This window comes from Lytechinus variegatus, chromosome 10 (assembly GCF_018143015.1).
Source record: "Lytechinus variegatus isolate NC3 chromosome 10, Lvar_3.0, whole genome shotgun sequence".
Classification (NCBI taxonomy): Eukaryota; Metazoa; Echinodermata; class Echinoidea; order Temnopleuroida; family Toxopneustidae; genus Lytechinus; species Lytechinus variegatus.
Window position 1 is genome coordinate 6,305,415 of NC_054749.1, and position 11,542 is coordinate 6,316,956.

At 37.6% G+C, this 11,542-nt stretch overlaps 1 long non-coding RNA gene across 1 annotated transcript; it reads left to right on the plus strand.

The window, feature by feature from the left end:
• Window positions 1–672: 672 nt before the first annotated feature.
• Window positions 673–9,601, plus strand: LOC121423298. Its single transcript, XR_005971261.1, has 3 exons — window positions 673–976; window positions 8,352–8,924; window positions 9,534–9,601. It is a non-coding gene; the product is annotated as an uncharacterized LOC121423298 (long non-coding RNA).
• The last annotated feature ends 1,941 nt before the right edge of the window (window positions 9,602–11,542 follow it).

Below are 11,542 nucleotides of genomic sequence, written 5' to 3' on the forward strand. Positions count from 1 at the left end.
TGGGGAACTGCTTGAAGAGAGAAACATGATTGCTATACACACGCGTGACCAAAAAAATGCGTTTAAAGGGGTGTTTTCTATTCAGTTTTGGACGCGGCCCCTCGCGAGGACTTGTTAGGGTATCAAAAAACACCGATTTTCAAGAAAAAGGGTGGTTTTGAAAGACTGATCAATGGTCAATCGCGGGGTCAAACGTATTTAGGGTGTGTTTTCCCCAAAGCTTTATTTTTAAGACTAGTCAAGTGCCCGGGTCAAGTGTTAAGGGTATTTCCGGCGAGGTCATAAAGTTTGGCGACAACTTGTTTAGGGGCCAAAATGTGTAAAAAAAAAAGCCCGCGAAAAACTTGTGGAGGGGGTTATTTTGCACACAGAGTAAAACTCGGTTAGGGGGTGTTTGGAAATTCTTTGGTCGTGAACGCGCGTGTGTACAGCAATATGTTTTACTGCCCCCGGAATAATATCAGAAGATCAAAATTATTATTTTTTATAATTTTTGCAAGTATTGCAATTTTAAGCAACTTCTAGAGCTCAGCAGCCAATCAAGGTTACCATGACAGTTGTAATAATGACAAATTTAGTTGCAACTCTTTATTTTTTTAGAAAAAGGAGCAGGTGCATCATGGGGGGCATCATGAGTGTTTGGAAGAAATTGGAAGCCGGTTTAGCCGGGATTTGAAGCCATCTTGAAGTGAAAGCCGTGGCGTTGGAGTCCAACTTCGACCATCATAAATGACCTTCGGACAGGACACAGATTCCTAAGCTCAGATTTATTATGGACTCAAGAAGTCTCTTGCGGTTTCGATGTAAATTAAGACGAAAGATGCAATGCAAAAGCCTTTTCTATATAAGAAACCCAAAATGAAGATGGCTCCAGTACTAGTAATTGGGAATCGGAGTCGGAGGAATCGGAGCACCGACTTACGGCGCATCAGCCCGAAAACTTTGCGGCGCATCCCCGGAGCTATATAGAACACCGGTAAGTTAGGTGAGCTCTTTTCACTTTCTGTAATAAGTTGACTTAAGAAATGTAACACAAGATCAACAAGAAGAGTATCCGACGAAATAAATAAGTAGGACCAATGTAATCCTACAGCTACACCTATCATCATTTTGAAAGAAAAGTCCAACACTAAGGCAGGACATAATTAACCGAAGCTTGAGCATGCAGGAGCAAAACCAGGGGGGGGGGGCTTGGTCCCACCTTCCCCTCCAAAAAAATATAGAAGGGAATTGGAGAGGGGAATGAAAATGAAGGGAAAGAAGAGAGAAAAAAATAGGGGGAGGGGGTGAGGCTATAGTAATAAAATAAATTGCATAAAGAGTAGGATTTGACAGCCTCTGTCCTTGAGTATAAGTTGCAGGGTAGCTGCACTCACACAACATGCAAGGTTAGTAATGAGGTAGCTGGTGTTTTTGTGAAAACTGGGTTTACATTTTTCCCCTCCCCTCCTGTAATTTGATTAAAAGAAGTAAAAGGGAAGTCAGGTGCAAAGCAACCTTCAAGAGGCATAGATCAAGGGGCGAGGTGCCTCCCCAAGAAGGTGAAGAGTAAAAAAGGGAAAGTAATAGAAATTCAAAGAAATTCAAAGAGGGGGGGGGGGGGGTGAAGAAAATGAAGGGAGGAAAGTAAAAAGGATAAACCCATTTTTTTTTATAAATGGAGGTGTCTGGTGGGGTTGACTTGCAATCGCCTCTTTAGTCTTTACGTAGATGCTGCTGGCTTTTCCCTCCCAGTAATGAAGAGAGATACAGTGAGCATATTGGGAAAATGAAAGAAATCAAGGAGAGAAGAGGGATAAGAAGGGAAAGTGTACTTGCAAGGAGAGAAAGAAAGAAATTATTTGAAAAAACGGGGGTTCATGTTCTTTTTTCAATCTATCAGCACTTTTAGGGAGCCAACGTCCTTTTAAAAACACCCCAAAACTTGCCAAAGGCTTGTATAGATCTTTGCAAGGAAATTCTTCAAACTCATATTCATCGCATTTTGTAGCACAGCAGGGAAGTCTTCTGAAGGTGTAGAGGTTTTGAAAAGTGGGCCCTTGGATTATCTTTAGCTGATTTAGCTTTATTAAATAACATGTTTCACAGAGGTTTATGTAGTGCGCGTCCTGTGCGCATGATCTGACCAATGTGGTGATGTCTTTTATACTGCATACAACTGGAAATTTAAGTGCGAATCTAAGTCACAATTAAATCTTCGTGAAACCCCCACCCCATTCCTGTGTTACTGTGATTCACTATTTTATGTTTTCAATAAAAATGTGAATTTTTGAATATTTATTTTTCACCAAAGTGAACATTTCCATCAAATTTCCCCATATGCAAATGTTGAAGAATTAATAGATTTTGTTCAAAATTATTATTTCAGGCAGTATTTCACTAATCAATCACAATTCCCATTTATCTTGTAAGTGAATTATAGTTCATGGGTATAATTCACATATTTTGGTATCTATCTTGGATTTTGTCTGCTGAAAATGGTCAAGGTTCCACGAATAAGAATCAGCGCCCTATAATTGACAAGAAGTCATCAAAAACATCCAAAAAAATGACCGAAAACAAGGTCATGCCCTCTCTAGACTGGACTTAATGCAGAGGCCAGCTTGTATGTAAAGCTTGTATCTACAATTCTACATCAGCCGAAAGGTTGTGTGAGGCAATCATTTGAGAGAATATCCTAATGGTAACTAAGAAACTTTCTGATGTATCGTATTCATCCTTGGCTCACCACCAGTGTACATGTAGTTTCATCTGCCAAGTATTTCTGTTAAATGGGAACATTCATATTTTGGGCGAAATAACATTCCCACTTATTCTGTGTGTTCCTATTTTTGTGAAGATTTTGTAGTATTGAATAGGAAATCTAAGAATGTTCCTCCGTCTTGAAATTTCTTAGTACTTTGTTTGTATTTCTTGGCTGTCAGGGCCGGCAGGATTGTATTTCCTGAAAATATGGAAGCACAAATTTTGAAATGAAATCCCTAACCCTGCATATCTCCTCAGCGTGTGCAGCAAATGGTGGACTTCAGGTGCTTCTATGTTCAAATGCAATCTCCACATTTGCTTAAAACTGCATTTTGCACTTTTGTAATTGTTCTTGACAGGATGCACTTTCTTTCATGAGTTGGGAGTTTCCATTCCTCTGGACAACTCCAGCTTCATTCAGATGAAGAGGGATGCCTCCGAAGATGATGTGTTGAGGTAGCCCAGTATTGCCCCCTTGCTTCACTTCCCTGTGATTGTGCTGATTTAAGGCATCCTTTGAGGGATGAAGAGCAGTCGTTTGACAATGACATCCTTTCCGGGTAAAGAGTAGCTTCCCGTCATACAGGATGATTGTGAATTTCTCAAGAGATTTCTCTTTTGTCTCTGATATTCATTGTGGAGCATGATGCAATGTATTAAAAAAAGTAGAGGTGAACTCATCATGTGTCATCCACACGTTCCAACGTTTCCATGCCCCCTCCTTCCCCACATGTGCAGACGACAACAAAACACAGTACTGCATCTGGTTCTGGTGAAAGCAAAGAATATCAGAAGAGCCATCAATATTTGTGGCCAATAGAAGCTGCAATTTCATTATAATAGTAATTATTCTGGAATCTTTTTCTCTTCCAAACAGAACCTGGAGCTGCATCTCTGCCAACACTACCACATCCATATTGACCGCCCTAATAAGGTTCAAGGTTCTATTCATATCAAACATACCACATTTTCAACAATGTCAACAACTCAGTACAAACAATAATATTATACAAGACAAACAATACTATACAATACAAATTATTATAGGTAAGCATAAATAAATATCGTAAAATATGAAAAGTGTACTTAATATAATAGCAAAAAAAAGTACTATAATGCATTATAAATGGTTGTAATATAATGACAGATAAAGAAAAATGTGAGATGAAGATATGGGGAGCCAAAGTTAAAAACAAAGTATTCTCAGATGACTGCTTAAAACAACATTATTATTTATTCGGCATAATCAAACACATGAACAAAATTTACAAACAATAGGATAAGGAGAGTCACATGGATGCCGTGAAAGGAAAAAGGTTAACTAAATAACTATAACCTGAAGGTCTTTCTTTCCAATCCATGTGACTTTACAAAGATAACATACATGTATTACAAAATAGTAAAATACAACTATGTAGTCGTTAAAGATGACAACAAATTAAATTAGAATCAAATAAAGAATCAAAAAGCAGAAGTGTCAACCTGGGTAGAAGTAGAGCTCACAAGAGCAATTAAAAAAATAGAATAAATGTGAGCACGTGCCCAGATTATAATAAACATGCACAAATTTTCTGGAATATACCTCTCTTTGGTTTTGTAGAGCAAGGTTGGTGATTCCTCGCTTAGTTTCTGAGCAGACTGCAACTTTTTCTCCTGTTGCCCATGCCAAGCTTGATGAGAGCTTGTCATTAAGGAATTAGAAAGCTCCTATTTATTAGTGCTCTGCCGAAGCAACTGTTTCCAATTCATTGGGATGGGACTTGATGCTTCAACACGTCTATGTTGACTGGACCCTTCGACCCTCTTCTCTCGATCTTGTTTTTGCCTTGAGACTATTGTCCAAGTATTGGACACTTAAAATGCACTGTGATTGGATTTGTTCTCTCTTATGGAAAAAAAAATATCTTTTCTGCATAACCCACAAATTTTTTTTCTTAGGCCATGAGCATCATGCATGTTCACTAGAACAGCAACATCCATGATTGTAGCATCAATCGCAGGCCTTACATCACACTTTGAGAATTCGAGTTGTTCAAGGCAGTTATTGAGATCTGACTTCTTGCCAAGACGTAACTGTCCATATGACAATAACGAAGGTGGAAACGGGTGATTTTTAGGGCTGGGGAAATTATCCAAATCACTGTCTCTTGTCTGATATGGTACACAATGTGTGGCAAACAATCAAGATTCTTTTTGAGAAAATCTAATTGGTTGATTTTGTAGGGTTTCTGGAGTGATGATTCAACAGCATATTTATTCCAGGGAATGGGAGCTGTTACTGCCTTTTTAGAGTTGTTTCTCGGGCGATCTTTAATGAACTCATTATACTGGTGTTGAACTTCATCTCGATTGCTTTGACAAAGTCAACTGATCTTTGATCCATTATGTTGTGAAGTCTAAGGAGGTACTTGCTTTCTTCTTAAAAAGGGCTGCACTTTCTCTCTGGTTTACTGGTTAATGCATTAACCTGCCTTCCAAAGAGCATTTGACCAGAATTGATCACAATGCCTCCTTCGTATGGTTGCTCCTTTTGTCTAATTGTGTCCTCAAATTCAGATAGGATACGGACAAGTTCTGGCCCTTCCACATCTCAGAAGTGGATCAGCATCTTGTGTCATTCCAGTGATTCCTCCTCCTTTTCCATCACCCTGTTATTCTGTTCATGACCTTGGTCAATAGGCATCCAAGAGAAGTTACCATGTGAGTTTGATATTGTTAATTTTCCTTCTTGAAATTCTCTCGCAACGTCAGGATGAGTGCTCTGCACATGTTTCTCAAGTGCACACACATGCACCTGACAAAATGAACATGATTTAGACCAAAGAACCATGATGAAAGCTTTGTCAGATCTTGCTATTCTCCTTTCCCTTTCGGTGTTTGTTAATTTCACCGATTGTCCAATGTGGCCACTGCCTGTGCAACTCCGTGATACCTCCTTGGTTGTACAAACTGATAATGTACTTTGTATGATATGTTACCTCGAGGGCAATCAGGTCACTTTACACTCAATTTTGCCAGTAGCACCTACTCGTGCAACTCCTGAGCGCACTTTTGTACACGGAAATCCAACTGAAATGTGCAGACTTCATGAAGTTTCTCTTTTGTCTCTGGTTTAACCCCTGTGGTTGTAATCATGACTACTGCTTCATGTGAATACTCTCTTAGATGCTCCAGATTCATCGTCACACTTGTGCTTACGATATTTACAAGTAGCACAATCCAGTTAAGAATTGGAACATTTCAGGTTTGATGATTTATGCCACTTTGCTTTTTGCTCCCTGAAGAAAGATTCAAGTCAACTGCCATTGTCTAATTTCTTGATTTCTCTTGGAATTGGCAGCAGTTTATTTCTTGAAACTAGAGAATGTTCTTTGCTATATAGAAGAATAAATAGCTCCAACAGGGCGCAGTATCGTCTCATTCTCTTGCTGACAGAGACAGTATTTTGACAAGTAAATCATCTTTGTAGGCATATTGGGTGAAGGTTTTGACATTTTTGAGCAAAAGGTGGCATTTCTCACCTTTTTATGTTCTAAAAAGAAAAGAAATTAAACAATTGATTAACTCAAGCAAGATCAAATTGGCCTATTATTTGCAAATTTTCCAAGTGACACTGCCAGTTTCATATATTAAAGTAGCAAGTGCATTGCAATAACTTGTCTTGAATTAAAACAATACCATGATGCAAACTCAAAACAACACAAATCCAATATGTTATTGTCTATTTAATGTTTTCCAAGTACCATCTTTGCTCCTGTCTAATGATATTCTGTGAGCATCAGTTGTTATAAAGTAGTCATATTTTGTCTTTCTGTGAAAAATGTGTAAATGCTTTTCCCTTGCACCATAACCACCACTCCCACCCCACGAAAATAGGCAAATTTTGAAGAAAAAAATGCCTTTTACATCTTAAAGGTCACCACCACTTCACTTGAATTATAGACATACAGTATGTGAGCTTGCATGGATGTGGTCTATGGAATAGACTATATACCAGAGGTTTTCAAACTGTTTTTTTCTATTAGGACCAGATTAGACATGGAAACAGAGACTTTAAAATGACTGATTTTTAAACAAATAGCTACATGAAGGCTTGTTTTTTTTTCCAACATGTTTTTATTAAGGATTTCATTCAAATGAATTACATAAAATCTAGATAAATACAAAAAAAATTACAAGTCTTCATTTTATATCAACAATGATATGCAAAAAAAATACATTTACCAAAAACCGAAGCAAATAAGGATGGAACGAAATTCCTTAAAATTATACTTTTATATCTAAAAAATCTTACTTAACGGAGCCCCAACCCTCTATGTATATTAATAATTATTAATATTAAATGACTAAATGATTTGCAGGAAAACAAATCATCCTACATGTATTGTCATTGCATCCCATTTTAAATCAAGCTTCAACATAACTTCACATAATTATACACACATACACACACCTACCTTAACACCCATACACACATGCACATACCATGCATATGTAAACAAGCATAATATACAAATCTGCATAATGAACGTTTAACATTTTGGCGCAATAGGATACAGAAAGAAAAAAAACCCCTGCAAATCATATTAATACAAGAGAAGGGGAAATTGAAAAGGACTAGTAAAAAGAAAATCATCATTAACAATCACACCAGGATTCACACTCGCACCACACTAGACACATCCCACTTATGCACACACACACATTATATCAATTGCTACGGCAGATTACGAACTTTCTCTGCTTAGAAGATTTCACAAAGAATTATGAACAATTTGTGTAAAGATTTACAGCAATTTTGTGAGTTCCCTTTTTTAATTGTTTTTTTTTTCTGTCTTAGTGTACTACACATAATAAAAAAGTGTAATGCATGATTTTTCTCGTGTGAATGTTTTCGAAATTGTGGAATATGGGGTTAATGGCGTCCTGGGGGCCGTTTCATAAAGCTGTTCGTAAGTTAAGAGCGACTTTAAGAACGACTGGTGATCATTTCTTACGCGCTAAACCATAGCCAATGGATATACCGTATGACCATTTACCACAAGAAGGGATCACCAGTCATTCTTAAAGTCGCTCTTAACTTACGAACAGCTTTATGAAACACCCACCAGGACTACTTTAGTAATTTCGGTTTCAGAAAGAATTCACGATAAGAATTTACAGAAATATCAGAGCTACCAAGTCGCACGCATTATGCGTGAGACTCAAGCATTTTGGACTCTTGTTCATCCCCTCAAATCTCTGTCTCACGCAACTATCACAGTCTATCCCCATGTCAACAATCACTGGTCTCTCGTTTTATCAATTAAATCAAGCATATAATGCTGAAAATTGGAGTAATATCACGTATGTTTCAAATTCATGAAGAAAATCCTCGGAAAAAACCTCATTGTTATCCGTAACTGTACTACATAGGGCAAAAGGTAGGAGCCGAGAACGAAGTGGAGCGAAAAGTAAACATGTCCTTACATGACGTGTAATGGCAAATAAAGGCAAGGTAAATGTTTGGCACCTCTGTGTTAATTAGGGATGATGGCTTGAAACACAAGGTCTTATTGAATCGGCAATAATTTGTTGATGGAATATTCTTTGTATTTTCTGAATAGGCTCTGGATATTGAAGCTGAAGAGGACATCCATAACTAAAGTGAAATACTTTCTACAAGCCATGCATAACAAGAATAATTGATCAACCACATATCAGGACCAAGGATGAGGACCAGGACAGGAGATCAGGACTAGAACAGAGGATCAGGACCACGACCGAGGATCAGGACCAAGGATCAGAACCAGGACGGAGGACCAGGACAGATGATCAGAACCAAGGATCAGGATGGCGATCAGGACAATGACAGATGATCAGGACCAGGGCAGGTGATCAGAACTACTACCGAAGATCAGAACCACGACAGATGATTAGAACAAGGATCAGGATGGGGATCAGGACAATGACAGACGTTAAGGACCAGGACGGAGGATCAGGACAAGGACAGATGATCAGAACTAGGACCAAGGACCAGGACGGAGGATCAGGACCAAGACAGATGATCAGAACCGGGACTAAGGACCAGGGCTAAGGATCAGGACCAAGGATCGTGACCCAAAACAAGAGTCAAGACCAGGACCCTGGATCAGTGCAAGGATCAATCAGGACCAATCCAAGTGCCATAGAATGCAGAGGTGAGCACTCATCATACAGAGCAGTTAGCAAGCAATTATTTAAAATCCTTAATGTTTTTATAATTAAATCCTTTGTTTAGTACAATCAGTGCATGATATAATAAATCTTTAACAATGAAGCATTTAAATATTAGATGAATGTAGAAGATTTGGGGTGGGGGAAGGTAAATACCAATACTTTCACACTACAGGAAACTTCGAAAGTTTTATTCATATGCATATCAGAACACGCTAAATAATTGAACTTGTTTAGTTACCTTCCATATATTTACCAATATTTTAGTTCAATGATATATCATGCCGCTGAAAGTAGTACACATGGGAGGGGTTAAATGTCTTAAAAAGAAAGCAATTAGGGGTATATGAATTTGTTCTCATATCGGTACAATGTGAATAAACCATATAGATTTAACAATAATTTTGTTATTGGTATTCAGTCAAAAATTCTGAGAACAGGAGTTGAAACCTGAAAAACAATTTGACCTGTTAAGAAATGAACAATACCATACTGCCAAAATCACTGAAATCTATTCCTTATGGGGTACACGTGATATAAAATACTTTATTTTCGAGAGTCTCATGTTTTCACTCACTCTGATTCTTTCATAGGAGATTGCTCAGAGAGACAAGCTAACAGAAGATCGGCAAGATGCCCAACAAGGTCTAGCTTTAATAGGTGAATATATCATACCATTTAATGATGATTTTGTAAATAATTTTTGTCTCGGCTGGATTGCACAAGTGAGATACAGGTGCTGCTTTTCTAATGGAGGCAGCACCATTGTCAACAATGGTGAAATATTTATCAAGGGTAATTTTTTGAGATGTCATTACTTTGAAAGTATAAGGACCTACTGTATGTTTTGAAGCTTTATCATATTGGTGATCAAGTAACACTATGTGGCATGATTTTCAGGTCATTTAGTCAAGGTCAAAGGTCTTTGAGGCTTGATTATTTTTTCACCATGCTGTAGTATCAACATTAAAAACTTATCAAAGGTTCAGATTTTGAAATTTCAAGGTAGTTTTGAAAAAAAAATATCGAAAATAATGATTTCCAAAAGTAAAAATATTTGTTTGAATCCCTCCAAATTTTCTACGATTGTACAAACAAAGCTGTTCGTAAGATAAGAATGATTTTAAAAAACGACTGGTGATCATCGCCAATGGTGTGTACCATTTACCGCAAGACAGGATCACCAGTCGCTCTTAACTTACGAACAGCTTTATGAAACACCCGCCTGATCAACCCCGCTTGGCCAGGTAATCCCCGCTGTCTCCACAGGCCAGATTATGGCTTTGGGCCAGGAACGAAATGATAAACAACAGCTGTGCTATTACGGAAGACTTCTGCCTGTAGTAGGATCTTCGGAATGAAATTATTCTATTCGATATTTAATCACGTTTTCAAAGGCATATTGTATTCAGAAATTTGATGTTAGTTCATTTTCAATTTCGAACAAAGAAAATCGACCTCGAAATAAGGAAAGTAAGTGAATAAAAAATGGCGGCATACTTTGCCGGGGACCGCGCTCGGGCTATTATGTTATCTTCGGACCGAGGTCAAGAAACAGGTGTTTTGATACTTACTTGGGGCAATTGATTGAGAAAAACCATGGAGTAGGTCCATGGAAAAACTGGGGTATACGTGTTCTTACCATTGGCTACGTCATTCTTTGAATTTGAACTTTATATAATGTGTGTGAGAGAGTTTATATCTCTCTCTTTGAATGTTTTCAATTGTTTCCATGTAATAGGCCTTGATTGTATTGCAGATCACTGCACCTTTAGGGTCAAAACCACTATTTTATTGTACAGTGTAAAATATGTTGCTATTTGATCTATTTTATAATTGCTGAAATAAATTGAATTTTAGATCTTATTCTATTTCAATCTCAGGGAAAGCGCCCACCTCATCTGGACCAGAGAAGCACAAGATGAGATTCAACAGCCCCTCTGTCAATTGGAAGATGTGTAGCTGTCTCAAGAGCCACGATGAGCAAACACGCCAAGAAGAGCACCAGCTGGATTATAGTTTCTGTTTATTTTGATGAAGAAGTTCATCTTTGTGATCAGTTGATTTTATTAATAGCAGAAATATTAGAGAAAAATATTAGTGAATGTTTGATGAGAATTTATCAAAGAATTAGAAGATTTTGATTTGCGATTTCATATGCAAGCAGCTCCACCATAAATTCCATAATTTTATGGAACATGATTAAGATAATTTTTTTTTATCATTAAAGAGGATGTGAAATTATGTGCCTGATGATATATCCACCCCACAACACCACTTTCAAATTTTGAGAAAAATTGAATTTTTCGGAATTTACATAAAAGGACATGGAGGAGCTGTTCATCTGTGACTCCATTATTCTCCAGTGTTGCTATTGAATGTCTGTGGTCTATATTATGGTTGTTCCACTTTATATGTTTGTCATTTTGCCTCCGAAGAAGATTCTGCTAGGATCGAAAGCTTAGGCCCCTTTTGACTCTCCATTATTCTTTTACGGATTTTTTCATCAAACCTTCACCAACATTTTTCTCTATTTTTTCTGCCTTTATTAAGCTACCTTATCATGAGGGTGAACATCCTCTTTATTACCATATAGGCTACC